General features: G+C 38.3%; 1 long non-coding RNA gene across 1 annotated transcript; it reads right to left on the minus strand.

Annotated features, from left to right (window-relative positions):
- Window positions 1-3575: 3575 nt before the first annotated feature.
- Window positions 3576-21404, minus strand: LOC132392634 (uncharacterized). Its single transcript, XR_009511599.1, has 3 exons — window positions 20214-21404; window positions 14633-14801; window positions 3576-5877 (listed from the first exon to the last, which is right to left on the minus strand). It is a non-coding gene; the product is annotated as an uncharacterized LOC132392634 (long non-coding RNA).
- Window positions 21405-21578: the final 174 nt, after the last annotated feature.

A 21578-nucleotide genomic window follows, 5' to 3' on the forward strand; every position in this document is an offset into this window, starting at 1 on the left:
AATAGGGGCTAGCCCATCTCCATTCCTCCTGTAATCCACAAGCAGCTCCTTTGTTTTTGCGACATTGAGAAAGAGTTTGTTTTCTTGATACCACTGTGTCAGAGAGATGACTTCTTCCCCGTAGGTCTCCTCGTTATTATTTGAGATTAGGCCAATCAATGTAATGTTGTCAGCAAATTTAATGAGCAGATTAGAGAGTCATGGGTATACAGGGAGTTAAAGGGGGGACTTAGTACACAGTCCAAAGAGGCTCCTGTACTGAGTACTTCAGCAGTGAGAGTACTAGGTGTGCAATGGTGCATTCAGTCTGATATTTCCACGTTTAAGATCATAATCCAAGATTGATCACTCATCAGATGGGGGATCCTCTCCACAGTTAGTTCCATCTATGACCCTATAGGAAACTTAAATCTGGTGATGCTATCTGTGAAGGAGAGCCAACAAATTCTATGGAAGAAAGAGCTTGGGCGGGATGACACTATGCTTCGGAGAGAGAGATTGAGAAGGCCAAAGGTCAGATCAGTGGAGGAGCTCCGAAAGGCTGAAATGGAAATCATTGGGTTTGCCAAAGAAAAAGATTTCCAGATGAATTCTGAAGTTTGCAAAGTATGAAAGAAAAAAGCCATATTTTCAAGCTCAACCCAGTACTTGAAGATAGTGTCTTGACAGTTTGTAGACAGCTTAGAAGGGCAGCCATGCCTGAAGAGTCTTAACATCCTGTTATACTGGCAAAGGATCTTTAGATCTCAGGCCTCATTCTGAGGAATGCACATCAAGAGGTGGGACATGGTGGGACAAGTTGTGCCAAAAATACTGGATTCCAGGTGCTTGTACAGCAATAAGGAGGTAAGGAGGAACTTTTTTAGCCAGAGAGTACCGAATCTGTACTCAGTGACTGCGGTGGAGGCCAAGTCTGTGAGTACATTTAAGGAGGGAGTCAATCAGAGCATCAAAGGATATGATGTGAAGGCAGGTGTATGGGGTTAAATATGGTCTTATAAGAAGCATCCTAAGTGTGTTGTTTGTCAACGGTTGCACAGAGCTCCAGGATGCCAGCACATGGCAGATCTACCTCTGGATAGGGTCTCTCCAGCTGAATCTCCACTTACACTTGTAGGAGTGGACTACTTTGGACCTTCTGAAGTGAAGAGCCCGGAAGGAGTACACTGAAGAGAAATGGGGTCATATTTATCTGTTTAGCTATACGAACTGTTCACAGAGAAGTGGATCTTTTTTAGACACAGATTCCTTTGTCAATGCACTTTGACACTTAATAAAGTCAAGGACAGGCTTGTGAACTGTGCTCTGAATGCAATAAACTTTTCTGGAGCTGAGCATGAGGTGCGAGAAGCCATTGAGAAGTGGCATCATTCACGGATCAGCCACATCCTTCTTCAAAAAGGAATTAAATGTACCTGGCTGGTTCACATCATGATGGAACTTGGGAGAGATTGATCAGCTCTGTGCGAAAGATCCTCAGTTCCACCATGAAGGTACAGAATCTTGACGAAGAGGGTTTTCACAGATTCCTTTGTGAAGTAGAGGGTATTATCAATGGTCATCCAATTACTAAAGCATCCTCTGAACCCATTGATTTGGGAGCACTAGCACCCAACCACCTGTTGCTTCTGAAGACCTCACTATCCTTACCACCAGGAGAGTTCCAGAAGAAAGACATTTATGCTCATTGTAGATGGCAGCAGGTCCAATGTGTGTTGAATTTGTTTTGGAAACAGTGGGTCAAAGAGTATTTAATACAGTTACAGGAACGTCAGAAATGGCCAGGTACAAATGACAATTTCCTCCCTGGAGACATTGTGTTATAGTTGGTGACAGTGCCTCGAATCTCATGGATTGTGGGAAGAGTCATTCATATCTTTCCAGACAGAGGAGACCAACTGTGTTGACAGGCATATAACCATGATCTATGTTCTATAGAAGTGAGAGGTTTGAGGAAAATGGGTAGAGGATGGATGGAGGAATGGCTGACAGGCTGGAGGCAGTGAACAGGATTAATGGGTTGGGTATGTGGTAAAGAAGGCAAATACAATGTTGGCATTTATTTCAAGGGAAATAGAATATATAAGCTAGGTGATAATGCTGAGTCTTTATATGACACAAGTCAGGCCACACTTGGAGTATTATCAACAGTTTTGGGCCCCTTATCTCAGAAAGGATATTTTGTCATTGGAGAGTGTCTGTGATTCTGGAAATGAAAGGGTTAACACATGAGGAGCATTTGGCAGCTTTGGGCATGTACTCACTGGAATTTAGAAGAATGCATGGATATCTCATTGAAACCTACTGAATATTGAAAGGACTAGATAGGATGGATGTGGAGAGGATCCAAAACTAGAGGGCATAGCCTCAAAATTGAGGGGAGACCTTTTAGAACATAGGTAAGAATTAATTTTTTTTAACCAGAGTGTTATAAATCTGTGGAATGCTCTGCCACAGACTGCTGTGGAGGCCAAGTCCATTGGTATATTGAGACAGTTGATTGTTTCCTGATCAGTCAGGGCATCAAGGGATATTGCGTGAAGGCAGGTGTGTGGGGTTAAGAAGGATCTGGAATCAGCCATGATGAAATGGTGGAGGAGACTCAATGGCTGAAGGGACTAATTCTGCTTCCATTTCTTATGGACTGAGTTACTGACTTGACAGAGATTGGTGGTAAAGATCACGCTGTACAGGTAAACTCTTGACCCAGATTTGTCTGGAAGAAAGAAGACATTTGTACAAATATTAAGATGTTTGATCTTGAAGATTTCATGTCTATTTAGTAGTATGTAGCTTTAGTTATTTCAGTGTAATAATTAAGAGGTTGGGATGTTGGAGTCATGTGTCATATTTAGTGGTGTATTTATTATAACCTGTCACACGGGTTGGGGGACGTAGTAGAAGCAAATTAATACAGTTACATTTTCATGTTTGTGGTTAATTAGTTGTTTAGTTTAGTCTCGTGGAGAGAAGCTAAGCAATGGAGAATAATATTTTTTTGTTGATCTCGAATCGGGATGTTATTGGAATGACAATTGGAACACTTAAATACGTATAGAACAGTAATTCTGATATTGCTACGCTGATTTACATGCTGAGATTGCTAGATCACCAATTTAGTTTAATTAGCTTTTGTAAAAAAAGCTGCTATAAGATTGTCTTTGACGGTTTCCTTAATAAAGAATGGAAAGTACTGTTTTGATTTAGAAGTGCATCATACAGTATTGATCTCCTGGCTTCGTACCTCAGCAGTTTTGGTTTGTTTTAAAGTAATTGCTACATTTTTGAACATAAGCAAGATTAATCAACTCATTGGGCTTCCAGCCGGGTACAGAAATTGATTTTCTACCGACATTTCAATGAGAAACTCTCCAATCTTCATCACGGATAATGCCTGTTGAATATGACAGAGTTTGTCATCAAAACATTGGTTAAAATTGATACCTGTACTTTGATGGAAGCCAGAGAAGAGTTTATTCTTCATACATGTTTGGAAAGCATCAGATCATTTTTTATAAGCAAGGATAATTTTAATGAATTCAACATTGAAAATGATCCAAGTAATACAAAAATAGTGATAGAAAGAAGCAAAAAATAAAATTAAATCCCTTTCAAAACAGAACTACTCAACAAAATATTCAAATAAGATGAAAGAAATACAGAAGAATTGTTTTGCATTTTGGGATAATTGCTAAAGAATCTCAAAGCATTGGAAGTTCATTGGCTTGTCATATTCTCCAGCCTCTAAAAGAGCTTTCCAATTTAGACCACACCCAAGATTTAAATTCTAGTTTTCCACTTGCCAAATATTTTTATTTTTACTGTCATATGTACCAAAATACAGTGAAAAGCTTTTGTTTTGTGTGGCATTAAACAGATCACGCTATGCAAAAATTATACCAAATTAGTAAAAAGACGACAATGAAGAATATAGAGGTGCAGGTACTGAGAAAGTGCAGGGTAAGCAAACAAATTAACTGAGAGGTCATAGTGGAGAAGATTGAGAGATAAAGAGTTCAGCTATTATCGATGCTAAGTCTTTTCAAGTGCTGGTACTGGTGGGACAGAGACTGCCCGAGTCTGATGGTTTGAGTTTACAGGTTTTTTGGTTTCTACCTGACAGAAGGCAGCGAGAATGACTATGGTGGAAGAGGTCTTATGTCTGCTGCCTTTCTTAACAGCAGCAACTGGACAGAATCAGTGGAAAGTAGATTGGTTTGAGTGAAGGACTTGGCTGCATTCAGATAACTTCTTACATTCTTGCGAAGAGCAGTTGCCGTACCAAGCAGTGATGCATCCTGACAGGATGCTTTCTACTGTGCAGCTATAAAAATTGCTCAGAGTTACAGAGTGAATACTGAATTTCCTTAGCCTTCTGAGGAAACAGAGGCATTAGTACACTTTTTTGGTTCATGTCCACATAGCTGGACCAGGAGAAGTTGTTAGTGATACACCAAGGAACCTTAAGCTCTCAACCATTTCTATCTCACCACCACTGATACAATTAAAGGCATTTCCTTCACCCACTTCCTGAAGTCAAAGGCAGTTCCTTTCTTCTGCTGACATTGAGGAAAAAATTGTTGTCTTGACACCATGCTACTGGACTCCCCACCTCCTTCCTGTACTGTTGAGATCTGCCTATTTATGGGAGTTAGAACAGAATTTGGTCACACAGTTTTAAGTGCATGTTGTGCACACAACCTCATTGTCTTACTCCTGTTACAGTGCCCACTGCCAATATTTTAAGTCTATAACTCCTGTTCAGTCTTGAAATATACTCCCTTCTGTCAAGCATTCCTCAATGCATCCAGTTAATTCAGAGTTAATTTTCCTCATTGTTTCTCCTGCTTAACTCTTTCAAATTGTTCCTATTTGCAGGTATTCTCCAAATTTTAGAGAACAGCTTGTTTTAAATTTCTCTTTCTTTATCTTTTGTACCTCAATTCAGAACCCATTTCCAAGAGTCAAAGATTTCGAAGCCCAGAATTGGAGAAATTATGGTAGTATCATTTCAACTATAGATTAAAAAGAAATGTTTATGAATTTTAAGGAAGAAGAGCATAACAAGCTAAATTTATTGCACTTCTACATTTTTATTTGTACCAATCAATTCATAGTATGATGATTATCCCATTCTAATAATATGCCATTCCTGTTGCACATCTGGTAACAAATCACCAAACAGGTTAATTGGGTTTAGGGCTGACTATTCACCAGAGTCCTTCAGTAACTGGAGGGAGCAGTGGGAGAAATAGCATCTTTAAGAATTTTATTGAGCCAGCTCCTCTGGTTTCCTCCATGAGCTTTAAAAAAGTGCACAATTTTCTCAACCACATAATCATTTAGGTGGCCAAAAGTGAAACCATGAACAAGTTTGCAGTCATATCGTATATTGCAAAATCCCCCAAAAATGTTTTGTTTCTCATAAGTTCTTCAGTCAGTATGAAATAATTGTTGCACTTGAGTGCATTCTCTCAAGGATTAGATTTTCTTTCATTACCACATTCGGCTCAACGGCAGTCAACTTTACAAGAACTTGACTCCCTTTAAGACAATACATTTGAAGTTTAAAAAGATAAAGATCATAACAAGTTTTGCAGTGACCGCAGCTGCAGTCTTCATGTGTAGTTTTTCCTACTTCCCCATTGCTGTCATTAGCATGAGAAACTTAACCCTCTACATAATGATAAAATACTTCTGGCCCTTATTAATATCCATAACTCTGCCAAGTGACTCATCCTAAGGCTTGAGTTCATTTATTCCAACCTACATGTCTTCTTTCAATGATTTTGAGCACCTTTTCTCTGAAGAATACATGGTACAAAGGATAACTTCTCCAGAAAGTAATTTCCTATAGTTGAAGTGGTCTTTCTTTGCCTGTAAGTAGTTCAACAAAACATAAATTAAATTTTTTTTAATTTAAAATAACCTTATAAAATATATTCCCCATATGGAAATTCCCATGCTTTTATGAAGTTTATGCTGGCCATATTGATATGTACATGCACGAGAAGGATTCATTTGAGTTGTTGTTGATCTTAATGTATGAATGAATAAGTTTCTGTCTGAAATTTTTCATGTTGATAACCTACGCAACATCATCATGGGTATTTACAGCGCAATTTGAATATTTTGAGGTGGAGGAGGAAGAGAAAAATTGTTTTTACACAGAAAGCTTCCCTTCCTTTACTTCCTTCAAAAGAACTTCTATGACTGATTTTCAGAACTGTGCTGACCTTACTCTCAGTAGAGATAGTTTTGACACAGAACATTTTTGCTCTATTCTATATATTTTTTAAAAAGTCTTCTCCCTGTCCAAAGTTAATGAAACTCAACAGGTTCAGCAACTGATTACACATTTACAAAATGTTACCAGTAAGATGGTTACTCTGGAAAACAAAATGCTACTAGTACATGAAAGACCAAACAAGCATGTTTTCACACTACTTCTGAACAGTATTTCAATAAAAGTCCCTTCTTCCCTTTAAGTTATCAAAGATCATAAATTTTGAGATCCGTTGAATTTTATTACTCCTCTGGATCACTCTCCTGCTTTGATGTTTCCTGATCATCCTTGCAATATTTTTATTTCCTACCTCGAGTTTTGTCTTCTTGTTGCAAATGATCAGTCCATAGCAGAGGCACCCCTTTCCCACTGCAGTTAACTGTGAGCCTGCCATGATGTGGAGCTCTTCTTTCAGCTTTGTTCTCATTTCTTTGGCTTGAAATTTTCATCCCAGTGGGCCATTTTTCCCATTGCCATAATTCTTGATTCATTTGGGTGCTTTCTTCTGGACTACTAGCCTCTTTAAATTGAATTATCACTAACAACCAAAGTAACAGGAACCATCTCAATTTTTCATTTTTTTCTCCTTTCAAACCTATCCTTTCTCTGAATTTGTAACATTCCATTCACTAGAAGCCCAAACTTTATCATAAAGTCTACTAATAAGTGTGGGACTGCTGAGAGTTGGCAAATTTATTGTACCTTATACAGGCAGAACATCAACCTCCTCCTCAAATTGGATGATACCATCAAACATCAAGCCATTGTCTCCCTGATAAATACTGACTTCGTTTCCTAGACCTTCAAGTCTTGGTGCACCAAACTCAAAACCTCATCAAGATCCACAAACAGCAGCGTCCCTGTAGATTGTTTTAGTTTCTTCTTCACTCATTAAACTTACCTTTTCCTAGCTTGATTCCATTTTCTCCCCTTCCCAACCTACACAAATAACACTTCTAATGACTCCCATGATGTTGACAGTTTCCTGTTTCTTGGTTCACACCATCTTAATTTCTCATCCTGTACACCTCCATTTTCCATGAGGATGAACGGTTCTTCCTCTGTGAACTGAGGCCCAATTAGTCATCCTCCAATACTGAACTCTCACCCTGGCAAACCATTCCTTTTGCTTGACTTCACTTTCCCAATCATATGTGTAATTAAGGGAATACATATGCATTCCAAATATTTGCCCATCTCTTTGTGGGATACATGGAGCAATGCTTATTTCAGTTTTACACGGATTCCCCCCCCCCCACCTCATTTCTTTCACATTGACTTAATGTTGCTTCCTGTTTTAACTTGAACATTTTATTAACCTTGCTGTCAATTTCTCTGCCCTCACTTTCCCATGATCCATCAGTGATGTTTCTATCCTCTTCTTGGTCTCTCTATTTCCATTTCAGAAAACAGAAATATATCCATCACATTAACAGATTCCTGATATCACCACCTTCTCCTCTTGCCCCCTTGTGAAAGTGCCATTTTTTGTTTATGTATCTGTTCTGTTGATCAAACTTTCCATAGTAATGCTGTAGAGATATTTTTCTGTTTCTTTAATTTTAGACAATAGGTGCAGAAGTAGACCATTCGGCCCCTCGAGTTTTGGTCCGCCCTTGACCGTGGGACTCTAAATGCATTACCCTTATTTCTTAAAATTTTGCTCTTACCACTGTCCTCCCAGCCACAGCAAGGATAGTTTGGCTTGCCATAGATTTAGAGAGCATTACAGCACAGAAACAGGCCCTTTGGCCCATCTTGTCTGTTGAATTGTTATTCTGCCTAGTCCAATTGTCTCACACCTGGACCAAAGCCCTCCATACCCCTCCCATCCATGTACTCTCTCAAAATCCTCTTAAAAATTGAAAATAACCTGCATCCCTCACTTCCTCTGACAGCTTGTCTACACTCAAACCACCCTGAATGAAATTATCTCCCTTAGGTTTCCCTTAAATATTTCACCTTTCAGACTTAACCTACGATCTCTAGTTCTCATCTCACTTAACCTCAGTGGAAAAAACCTGCCTCCATTTACCCCATCTAAACCCTTCATAATTCTGTACACTTCTATCAAATCTCTCCTCATTCTTCTCCAATTCAGGGAGTAAAGTGTTAACTTCCATGCCCATTCAATACTTCTAACTTAACAATTAATACATTTCTTTTTATCTTACTGAAGTGGACAAATTCACATCATGTTATCCTGTCCAATGCTCAATATGTCTTGGTCATAGTGAAACCTCTTTTGCAACTCTTTTCCCTTTCATAATTTGTATTTCACACCCAGTCAGTGTCTTCAGCAAACTTCAAAATATTATATAGGTTTCCTTATTGGTATCAGACAGACATTATGGATACTGTGACTCCAGCACTGAAAAAGGCCCCTCAGTTTTACTTCAGATTTTCAGCAACTTCTGATACTTTCTTACTCTCTGCCCTCCTTCCCCACATTCATCTTCCATTTCTAATTGCTTCAGAGAAAAAGTCAATTCCCTTTCAAATTTCATCAAATGCAATTATGTCACCTGGACAAAATAGTCAGACATGTTATACACCCATGCATACTATATATTCCCTTTGTTCTCTGCACCTTTCCCCTACTGCAAGTGAAAACAATTTCTCAGCTTTCCACTTCTGATGAAGATTGATCTGAAATGTCCCTGTCTCCACTTTGGCTACATCACCTATCCTAAACATTATTTGGTTTATTTTCTGATTTGACAAAATTTGATCAGAAGTCAATATGAATATCTGAAGTTAATTGAATTTAAGCCGTCTACCATATATAGAATTAATGTACAAATCAGCATACTTATTGTAGTCTATTATTTGAGTTGGCATGGGAAAGGTAATCATCAAGATCTCCCATTGGAATTCCACTAGGTTGAAAATTATGTCGATATCAGTTCAAAATCCTGTTTCATGATAATTGTGTGCACTTGGCAGGCTGCTACATTATTTTAGAACATAATTAATAAAGACATACTTTGTATTTATTTCTTAACTCTGAAACAAAACCTTGCATTAAGTATTTTAAGAGAAAGAAAGTAATTGAAAGGTCAACTAATTACACAGCAGAAAAAAATTCCAGCTCCTTACTCCAGTGAAAATGCACGCAATAAATCTCCACCATTGAGACAGGAATTAAGACATCGTCTTAATAATTTACATTTGAGTGGATTTTTAGAATTTCCCTTAAAAATTGGTTTATTTATGAGACACCAACAAGAGGCAAAGATAGGGTAAACAGAGTGGGATGCATTGACTGGGTAGATCATGTGAGTCTTTTCTCCCCAGGGTGGAATGTCAAATACTAGAGGATCTAGTTTTAAGGTAAAAGAAGGACAGTTTAAATGTGGTGTGCAGGGCACACAGAGACTGGTAGCTGTTTTGAATATCTCATGTTCAAGAGCCATTCAGACAAGCACACAGACAGTTGAATGGAGAGATATAGGTCACATAGAGGCAGATGGGATTAATTTGACATCATGACCATCACAGATGTTGAGGCCCAAAGGACTTGTTCCTGTGCTGCACTCTTCTATGATCTATGTATCTCCAGTAGACATACTCAAAGAGTTGCTTTCTACATGGCTATTAATTGCTTTTTCAATAGTCTCCACATACACCTTTGTGGATAAGTCCCACTTTCTAGATTTAATTAGTTCACGTGACATTGAGTAAAGATCAAGATTGAGGCTTGTTGGATACCACTTTCAAAGAACCAATGCAGGCCACAATGGTCTGAATGCCCTCTTCCAATATCAATCAAGACAAATGAATCTATTTATTTATTAAAAGCATGGAACAGGCTTTTTGGCACAATGAACTGCATCGCCCAACAACCCACCTACTTAACACTTGCCTAATCATAGGACAATTTACAGTGACCAATTAGCCTATTAACTGGTATGCTTTTGGACTGTCGGAGGAAACTGGAGCAGTCAGGGGAAATCCATGCACTCATGGGGAGAACATACAAACTCCTTACAGAGAGCACCAGAATTCAACTCTGTAATGCCCTGAGCTGTTATAGCATTATACTAATCACTACACTACTGTGGCACCATAATGAACGATAGATAAATAATCTGAAAATTAAATGATGCTATTAAACCAAGATCAACAGCTAATAGTAAAGAAATAATTTAATACAAGTAGTTAATTAAAAAAGCCAACAGAAAGACAGTCCTGAATCTCAAATATCAACCTTTTTAAAATACTTAATTGGAAATAAAATCTTCAGGATTCAATTAAGAGGCACATGAACAATATGAATTAACATAAATCAGAGTGGACAAATCTTGCACATAAATTATTTTGCAAAACCACTTAGATTGTTAAAAAATATTCCAGAAGGAATCTAATAAATCTGAAATTGGAAGCAAGCTATATGGAGGACAAATTATTTGAAGTCAAATGACTGATGGCTTTAACAAAATGGAAATGAAATTTGGAAAACTTGGTGATAAAAGAAACTTCAAAAATAGCAGCAGGTCATTTGGCCCTTTGTGCTTGTTCTGACACTATACATGATCATGGTCCATCACTTATCTCAATAATATATCTCGCTGAAATAACGCCAAGAAAAAAGTGATCTTTAATTTAAAGGTTATATCATAAATCAGGTACAAATAAATCAGCTGTTTTGTTTAAAAAAAAACACTGCTTGTAAGCACATCAGCATTTATTTTTAAAAGTTTTGAGACATATACCCCAACTAATAAAACCAAATTTATGAGGACCACAAAATCTCTCTCAAGTTTAATGATATGTTTGAACCAAAATCTGAAACCTTTTGTTTTTCCTGACCTAAAATTTCCTCAAATGGGCTTGTTACCTGTGGACACTATTCACCTATCTGCTATTTTCTTAAATAGGTGTCCTGGTTAAGGCAGTTCTGAATTGGGTCGTCAGTCTCTGAGCAGTGCAAAATAAAAATACTAAGATTTAAACACACTATTGTAAATAAAAACACAGATAACAGATTAAAAACACAAGTTAACTCAGTAAAACAAACTACATGACATCCTCCTCTAGCAGCCATTCCACTATCACAGAAAGAGCTCAGAAAATGGTCCTTCAGTCCATCACATCCCCACCAACGATTCAGCCCCTATGTACACTAATCCAGTTTCTCTTCTTATATCCTCATACTACCCTCTACTCCTTCAACTCTAATTCACTTCCCATTCACCCACACTATGGGGAGTTTCACTAACCAATTAACCACCCAGCACATATTTGGGAAATGGAATTGCTGAATGGGTACCATGTCTTATCTAATGCAGGCTCTGAATGTCGATTTCCCAATGTATCTGACAGGAAAATAAGATGATTTGTGTTCCACCACAATATCCTATAAAGAATATTACAGCTGCATGGAAGTTGAAGCAGCCACTTTTAAAAGCAACTAGCAGCCTTTGTGATGGTCCGGGCCAAAATTACCCCTGGTGCTAATTTGCAAACTGTCATAATATTTCATATTCTTGGCAAAATTATCAATCAAAATACAGAAACAGTATTCTAGAATTATAAAAGCATCACTATTATGTCAAATGGAGATTCTAATATTCATTTTAACTACATTTCTGAGGAGAGGCAAGTAATGTTTTCACAATAAAGCCAATATGAGCAGGAGGACGTGGACATTGACCCCGCAAGTCGACACTAACATTCAATGTCAAAGCTGATTTGATAAGTCTCAATTCCTCAATCACGATGATACAGAGAATTATGGAATCTTCTTTAAGGGAATGCAGAGAGGATGGAAAAATAAAACAATGTTATGATATTATTGTTGGGGGTCCTTTCTTATCTTAGCTCTTAATTTATATGATTCAGAGACAACATAATCAAAAGTCTTAATGGGCAATTTATTGGAGAAGATTTTAAGAAACCGGATTTATGAGCATTTGCAGAAGCATAGTCTGATTAGGGATAATCAGCGTGACTTTGTGAGTGGCAGGTCATGCCTCCAGAGCTGACTGAATCCTTTGAGGATGTGACAAAGCACACTGATGAAACTAGAGTAGTTTTTATTTGGATTTAGCAGGATGCTGCCTGGATTAGAGAGCAAATCTTATGGGAATAGATTGAGCAAGCTAGGGCTTTTCTCTTTGAAGCAAAGGAGGATGAGAGGAGACTTGATAGAAGTATACAAGATGATAAGAGGGTGGACAGCCTCTTCCCAACCTTTTCCCAGGATGGAAATGGCTTATAACAGGGGGCATGATTTTAAGGTGACTGTATAGGTGGGGGGGGGGGGGGGGGAGGAGTGGAGAAATGTTAGTGTAGGCTTCCCCCACCCCCCAACACAAAATGGTGAGTGCATTGAATGCCCTGCCAGGGGTGGTGGTAGTAATGAAGTGCAACGTAGAAAGGAAGGGTTAAGCTGATCTTAGAGTAGGTTAAAAGGTCAGCACAACATTGTGGGCTAAAGGGCTTGGACTGTGCTGTAATATTCTATATAGAAGTTATATTTTATTTTCTATGACAGAGACTGTTACTTTCCATATATTACTTTTTTTAAAAGGATGGTTAAATTTTAATAGCAAACAAGGCATTTTAAGTTAAACAGGAAGAACAGAATAATATGACAATTAAACACCATCTCACTCCTTTCACTGGGGATGAAACCAGTGTGTGAGACTAAATGAGATAAAAGGAAGGAGGAAATAAAAAAATAGCAGACTTTTCGGTATTGTGCTGACGTGGAACTGTGTAGGTGTAGTTGCAAGTTTTAAGATCAGGTTTGTGACAGAGTAAAGGAACGGGAGACCAAAGGATGTTAGTGGGCAATCAAAGGGGAAAATGGTTGGACACATTTCACGAGCTAGTCTCATGAAGTACATTTCATTTAACTGCTGACTGAGAAGAGAAACAAGAAAGCACCTTTAGTCTCTTTTTCCAGCAGTCTTCTCAACTTCAAAGATTTAAGCATTCAGAAGTAAATGAATTTCTGCCATACTATGCAATACAATCATCTCCTGTCTGAGGGAGAACAGAAAAAAAGGGTACAAAAAAAAGCAAAGAAACAGCTCTGAAGACAGAGAGAGGAGACAGCAGCACAAGACAATTAAGTGAACGATCGTATGCAGCAAAAGATGAGATAAACTAAGTTATATATTAAACCTGGTAAATGGATTCATTACATATAACTAAATAACTGAAATAAAAGTCAGTGCTGAAAACTTTCAGAAGGTCAATTAACATCTGCAGAGAGACAAAAAAATAATGAATATTTCAGGGCAACATCTCTCCATCAGAACATGTTTTTATTTCAGGATCCCAGAAACTGCAAAGTTTATTTGATTTTCCTTAAAAACACATGTGCAATTATTACTCCTGGAGCAGGCAATCTAGTTTACCACCCACCAACCATTCCCAACCCCAGTGTTCTGGGTAAAAATTTACAATCAAATTACACTTCATTGATCCAAGGAGCTTCATTAAAGTATTCTCCAAAATATTTCAAATTAAACCACCAAAGGAAAATACATCAACAGAGCCAAGATTAGGGGCATTGTAGAGCTAAGTGAGTGAAGCAAAAGATAGTCGGAAAGAAATTAAAAATAAAAATGGATATATGAGAGGTGAATTCACTAAAGGTCAGTGAGTGCAGCAGGTACCTTAATGTGGACAAAAAATCGTGTTATCATTTGACATCAAATAGGAAAATTCCACAAGGTACTGGGAACTTTTACAGGTGATGTGCAGGTCTGTGCATCAGAGACAGCTTTGAGAAGTGACCTCACAAATGTAATGAGCAGAATTTAATGAAAAATAGAAAAACACTGCAAAAAGCAAATAATGAAGATCTTGAACGGGTATTGAAAAAATAAATACATGAGCGGAGTGAACAGATACCACATAACAGTATGCTGATCATGAAATAAGCAAACATCTACCCAAGGCAATTGCGAGCATCAGCTGGCTGGTTCCATAAATTTAAGAAAAGGCAGAGTATTAAAATTTTCAAGATTTTAAATTTTTTTTAAGGATAAAGTGTCTGCTGATCTCAAAGAGCAAAGAAATTTATTGATAAGTTTGTGATGATTGCTGCTGAAGAAAGTCTAACATCAGAACAAGTCTATGATGCTGATTGTTTTCATACCTTACATAATACCTTAAAAAAAGTTAAACACAAATGTAGTATACTGTAACCTGTTGATCAAAACATGGCATCGTAGGTGGAGACTGAAAGCCTACCGTTGTTTGTTGTTCAACAGCTAATTCAGGCAATCTCCCGATGCTACTGTGCTGCTTCTGTTATATTGATGGTATGTAATATTTACTGTTAAGTACATATATGGGATGAACAAGTGTAAGACAAAGACTGCTTACCAGTTGCACACAAATTCAGAGTCAGGAATCACACTGATCCCAAGTTATCTCTTCCAAATCCAATACTCTTCTGGCCCCAAGCATTTTGGATAAGGGGTACTCAACCTGTATCCGCTGAAGAGCTCACGATCCAAATGTTCCCAGTTTTGTTTCTCTGCTTCCTGTCAGGCTTTAGAAGTGGTGGATGTCAAACTTCAATTTATCCATTCATAAAAAAGTAATTTTCACTACAGCCAGATTACTACAAGAGTTAATACAAATCCTTTCCATAGTCCAATAAATAAAAACTCTAAAAATAGCTTTTCAACTGAGCTTTAAGCTTTTATCACCTAGTATACGAGTACAGCTTTAAATGAAATACATTTTATATTTTATAATTGAGTCAACTATTTCTTTGCTACATGCCAAATTCCTTTTTGGAAATGCATTTTTCAATGTGCTTTGTTTAAATGGAGTATATTCCTCAGATCTATTGGTGGGAATGAATACAGACTGAAGATAGAAAAGCCAAACAGTATCAGTGTTGAGTAAAAGTAAGATTTCAACCTTGCCTCTAAACCATAAAGAGCTAGTGACACAATTTTTACAATGCTAACAAAAAGAGTTTGGGAAGGGGAAAGGGAGGATGTGTAAGCAGTAAAATCATTATCCCCTTTCTATTGATTTTCAATGACATAAACAGCTTGGCAGGTGAACTCTGAATTGGCAACAGCAGCCAGTAATTCTTTCCAAGTTTTACTAGCTTCTAGTCCCTTATGGAAGCTTCCCATGATTTACTGTCAGACACATGTAAAGAAAAACATACACGGAGCACTGTTGCAGGAAAGCAGCGCCCATCATTAGGGACCCACACCACACAGGCCATGTGCTCTTCTCGCTTCTGCCAACAGAAAGCTGATACAGGAGCCTCAGGATTCACATCACCATGTTAAGAAACAGTTATTTACCCCTCAGCCACCAGGCTCTTGAACCAGAGGGGATAACTTTACTTGCCCCATGACTGAACTGCTCCCACATCCTATGGACTTACTTTCAAGAACTCTTCATCTCATGTTCTTGATATTTATTGCTTATGTATTATTATTTCTGTTTGTACTTGCAGAGTTTATTGTCTTTTTGAACAATTGGTTGTCTTCCCCTTTGATGCAGTCTTTCATTGATTCTATTATGGTTAATAGTTTCTTACATGGCACTTCTGTAGAGGCGGTTAAGTAAAACAAGTTGCTGGGAGTTCACATCACCTGGTCCCTCAGCATCACCTCCCTGAATAAGAAGGCACAGCAGTGCCTCCACTTCCTAGGAGGCTGAAGTGAGGCTCCCCCCCCCCACCCATCTTAACTGAATTTTACTGGAGCATCATTGAGAGCACCCTGATCAGCTGCATCTCCATCTAGTATGGAAACAGCCAAGCATCAGACCAGATTAGCAATCACCTTCAAAAATTAAGAATTTTGTAAATCAAGATGATTGTACATTTGTCTATACACCATAACGTTGTAACCTTGCACAAAATTACCTTTTTCCCCTCCTCCCACCTCCTCATGACCATCTTTGTTCTCATCTTAAGTGTCAAATTCTAAAGAACTTTGCCTTGTGTGTTAGCACACAATAAAGCAGTGCATGCAACTGAAATTTATCTCCTTTGACTACAATGCAGTTTCATGTCAAGTTTTATGTATAACTGTCAGCTGATCAAATACCACAGGCTGTGCAGCACTGTTTCAAATAGATTCTTGTCCCAAACATTTATTGAGCGATTATCCATTTCTCTTGCTGTCCCTCTCAATAAGATTGGGCCCATTGGCACTCCGACATGGATCAAATGTTTGACAGTTCTTGCCTCACCAGAAATCTTGAGCACAATTCTGCAGATGGACTTCAAACAGAAAACAATGGAAATACTGTTTTGATGAAAGTTAAGTCTTGAATTAACCCCAGAGAGAAATGAAATAAATCAATGGAAATGCAACAGCTTGTTCACGTCTAAATCCTTTCAAACAGAATTCACTCTTTTAAAAATTAATCTATTCATTCAACTTATCACAATTCATGCATGTATATTATTATTACAAGGTAGGTAGGAAACAGCATTTCATAAGTTAGTTTCTGTTCCCCAATAAATTGCAAAATCAGACCACTGAAGATTTGTCTATTTTTGTGAAAGATAATGAACATATTGTAATTGCACTCTTAATAAAATTAAGGAACTTTAATTTTTTTTTAAACTTGTATTTTCAATGGTTTCTCTAATTACAATGAGGAAATACCAAAAAGGAAGCAGCACTCAAAATACAAATTGTGAGAGATGATTTTTCCACTCAATTCAGAACCTAGTATCCAAAAGCACAGCAGTATTAAAGCTCATAATCCATTAAAATTCAGATATAAAACAACACTAACACCATGAGATTTATTTTCTATTACAATGAATTATGAAATAGATAAAAGATCTTTATATAATTTCCAAATCTTCAAAGGACATGGACCTATCGTACTTAAGTTACTGGAGTAATAATCAAGGAACAAATTCAAATATCATTGCACATTTAAAGTCAAGGTAATTAATTTTGCAAATATAGTTTAAAAAGACAACCTGGTTCATTTCTTTCCTTGAAAGAAAGAAATGTGCCATTTTAAACAGACTTGTCCATACATGAAATTCTTAGCTGCCCTCTTGACATGGAGTAAATACCATTAAATGAAGTGAATGAAACAGAAAAGAACACGAATAAAAATGGACAGTATAGTTTAAGATACAGAAAAAAAAATCCACCTGGCAATATCCTACCCAAGCAAAAGCACAATGCAAATTTTACAGCTAATATTCAAATCCAAGGGCACATGCTCCTCAGTTGCCAGGTCAGATCCACTTAAGGTGACAATACAGTATTGTCCTCCAAATTCCTGCAGTCCACTAGGACTCACAGGATTAGTTTAAATAAAGGTCAGCAAAAGTACTGCAGTCATTCACCACCCATTCTCAGCTGATAAAACAGTGCTCCTGCACTTTTAAAAAAGAGTTGTGGGGAGTTACAATAAACTCTAATGGATATTTCAGTGTTCATCACCAAGTGTCTTGGTAGTACCACCACCAAGCTATGCATACAAGTCTGTCCGTGGTGGCTGGATTTTAACAAATTAGTAGAGGACACGATTATACATTCCATTTTGTTTCTCTTCTCTTTGGTTGTCCGTCAGAATCCGATGACGACATCCACTTTTAACGATGAGATCTTTGTTGACCATACAGTCCTGTCCTGGACTCACAAGTTCTATTGCAGGTGGGACATGTACATATAGTAGTGATGGTGGTAGTGATGGCAACCATGGCTATATTTCTCCTGGCTTTTGCTTACATCTTACTGAATGGCATACTACCTTTCCAAGTCCTGAGTTCCCACCATGGTGATTTTGAAAATATCAAATTATTCAAAAAATCCATCAGGTTTACTCATATTCTTCACAGGAAATCTGTTCCCTTTCATTACTCTTTTACATATGATTGCTGCCTGAAGTAAGCTAATTGGGATAAACACAGAAAAGATCAAGCACTCAAAAATAAACACCCCTCAAGGCAGTGTGAATGATCAACAGCAATGTATTTCACCACAATCACTTTTACTATAATTAAGATTGGGGAAAGAGCAGCTTCAACTCAGAGTACAGGACTCACCAAGAATTGCCCGATCTGCACTTAAATGTGAGCTGTCAATTTGGTAAAGCCACGCAGGACAATGTGTTTTCTAAATAGCATAGATGCAGCTAAATGTGCAACTGATATTTAAGTAACTAACAGGAGGATTAAAGAACATCTCTAGACCCAAAAACGCTTGTCCAGTTTGCATCCATCTTCAACCAGCCACACCCAGTGAAACATCTCACCTTCCTCTTGAACCCTGCCATCTCTTAAGCCAGTCTTCAACTAACTTGATTCACTCCATGTGAAATTAAGAGAACTGATTCATGCAATAGACGTAGACTAAGTACACTTTACATCAACAAACTCAGGCGGCAGAAATAGCTGCATTACTAGTTTAGCAATTTCAGTGCAATCACCATTATGGCGCCTGCCCGACAACGCGGACAACTGTATATATATATATCCCATCACAAAAAGTGGGACATGTTCATTCCGGCTGTTATCCCATGAGAGAAATTCCAATTGTTAAAAGTGACAGAGGATGTCATCAATAATGCATCCAATAGAAATTACTGTTAACTTCATCATACCAATGCTCATGTTGGGTTTTGCCAAGATCCCATGGCTCCAGAGATTTCATTCAAATACGAGCTAAGTAATCAAATTCCAAAAGGTGTTGTGTGCAACTGGCCTAAACTTCCCTATTGCATTTTGTGGATATGACATCAGGAAGCACGGTAAAATTGAAATCAATTTTTAGTATAGATGTTCAACAATTTCTACTACCATGTGTGCAGCAACCTCACAATTCTCCTACCCTGCTTCCTTTCAGAACTCCATTCCATTTCTGCAGTATGTCATTTATGTTATTCACATATTACCTATGATACAAATGGAGGCCATTAGTCATCTATACCAGCAATCCCACTCCCCAGAAAGTTACACTGAAATTTATTACCCCCATATTCCTATCAATTCTCCCCCACACTAAAGGCAATTTGCAGTGTCAATATGTACAATTTTTGGGATACAAAAGGAAACCATAGTACTCTGTACAAAACCCACATAGTTACAGGGAATGGGAACCCTTCCTTAAGACAGCAATGGGTGCCAGTATTGAACCTGAATCATTGGAATTGAGAGGCAACTTCACTGTGCCACCCAATGACAATTTTGGCCATGCTGCTGAAAACCATACTTCTGCTTTCATATCCTCCCTCAACAAGAAGCACAAATAGGATACTTGTATAATTATCGCCACCAGGGCAGCCTCCACATTTAATTAATCACTATTTCCTGCATCTCTTGTATGCCACTTTCAAATGCTTAACCTTATTCTCTGCTTTCAGTATTCTTAATATTACTACTGTCCTGTCATGCCATCCTTAAGTCATCACCAATCCTTCCACAACAGCATCCCCATATCACAGACAAAACAATGCCAGATCTTATCTGCATCTAGGGACCAATTTTTCAAGAGAATTCTATATTTATTCCACATTCTCTACAACAGGGAAACCGATACAACCGATTCCCAGTAGTTAATGGGGGCATCTCCATTTAGTGCACACAACCTGGATCTTCTATTTGTTTATCGATCTGCTCAATTATTCCATATGCATTTGAGGAACAATCTCAAAATTAATCTGCTTTTACCATTTATATCTCCACTGGCCCCCATCATGTTTCTACATCCCATTCACTAACACCTTTTGCAATTTAATATTTCTCTGCCTTTAATAGACTTCCACACTAATTTCTCTTACATTCATCCAGTCCCCTCATTCCAATGAAAGGTAGACAATAAACCAATACATTAACTTTAGCAAATTTTTAAAACACTTCATTCCTAAAATTTGCGGGGTTTTAAACATACTTTATTCCTAACATTTGCAAATGTGTATCACTCTTCACAATACAGGAAACAAAAAGACAAATTACCTTCAGATTTTTGCAGTTATTGTCAAGAGGAGATCAATTTTTCATTTACATACATTCCATGAGTGTAAGTTCTGGTCCCTCTGTGCAGCAGCAGGAAAACCTTTTCCTATGAAGCCACTGTGCTTCTTCGCGTCCCTCCGAAGACGACCTTGGAATGTATTAGCCTGTAACATTTGGCTGTGGATAGATCCTTAAACTACAAAAAAAGCAAGTTTCGGATAGACCATATTTCACTGAGTTGATAATAATATCTCAGCTGCAAGTGATACTTACTTCGTGCGTGGTTGGGAGCACCCTTAAGCACACACTGTCTCGTATTCTCTTGACATTTCAGCATGAAACTCCACAAGCACAAAATGCATCTTTTCCAGATCTTATTAAGAGAACGTTCCAAATGGAAACCTCACCCTCACTACGGCCGCCTCCAAGACGGTTGTGGAGATGAAATCCAATTGTGCGTGATCAATCTGACAGAAAGGCCTTCTCATCAATCACGCTCTCCACAAATACTGTCTGGCAGCGTGAACTTTAGCACTTCTTGTTCTCCTTCTGTTAGTGTCCGACACTTGGAATTAGTGCATTCCACTCAGCAAACCAAAAGCTTGGAAAGAAATGTAATAAAAATGCCCTCAATGTCTGCAAGAGACATCGAACTCACTTGCCCAAGGTTGTTTAAGTGCGGGGTTTCCTCGTGTTGAAGATTTATTTGGACGTGGGCCAAGGTAAAGGTATTAACTCCGTTTATGCTTCGCCCAAAAAGTTAGCTCAAGAAAAAAAACTTTCGTATAACTTCTCTTCACATACACGCATTTCAAACTCGTGAGTCAAAGTCAGTGACCACAGGCTTCGGAGAATTTTAACCCAGAAACCAGACACTGCACTTATTACACACAATTAAAGGCTAAGAAAAGGCTCACCTCCGTTCTTTAATATCTTATATCTCCACCGAGTTAACTTAGGGAAAACAAGATTTGCTTTTAAAGGGACTGCAAAAGAGAGCAATAATAATGAAGCGTTTATTTTCTGGCATCGACCCCCTTCTGAATCATACTAAAGTCCACGACGTTATAGCCCCGGCTGGTTCAGGAACGCCTTTCTGCCTTGGAGGAAGACGGTCTCACTCTTTTAAAACCGCATTTAACATTTAAAGATCGCAGGATGAGGCAGCAGACCCGATGAGTCCTCAAGTTGGTACGAGCGCAGGCTGACTGTGAGTGGGCGACACCTCCCCCTCCAGCTCACGTGCTCCCCCCGGCCGTTACCGGTCGCTGCGCGCCACCTTCTCTCCCGTGCCCGGGGCGCGCGCACCTCCTCTCCCGCGACTGCTCACCCCGCGCGTGCGCGGCAGCGTGCACTTAGTGCTGC

This window comes from Hypanus sabinus, chromosome 4 (genome assembly GCF_030144855.1).
Source record: "Hypanus sabinus isolate sHypSab1 chromosome 4, sHypSab1.hap1, whole genome shotgun sequence".
NCBI lineage: Eukaryota > Metazoa > Chordata > Chondrichthyes > Myliobatiformes > Dasyatidae > Hypanus > Hypanus sabinus.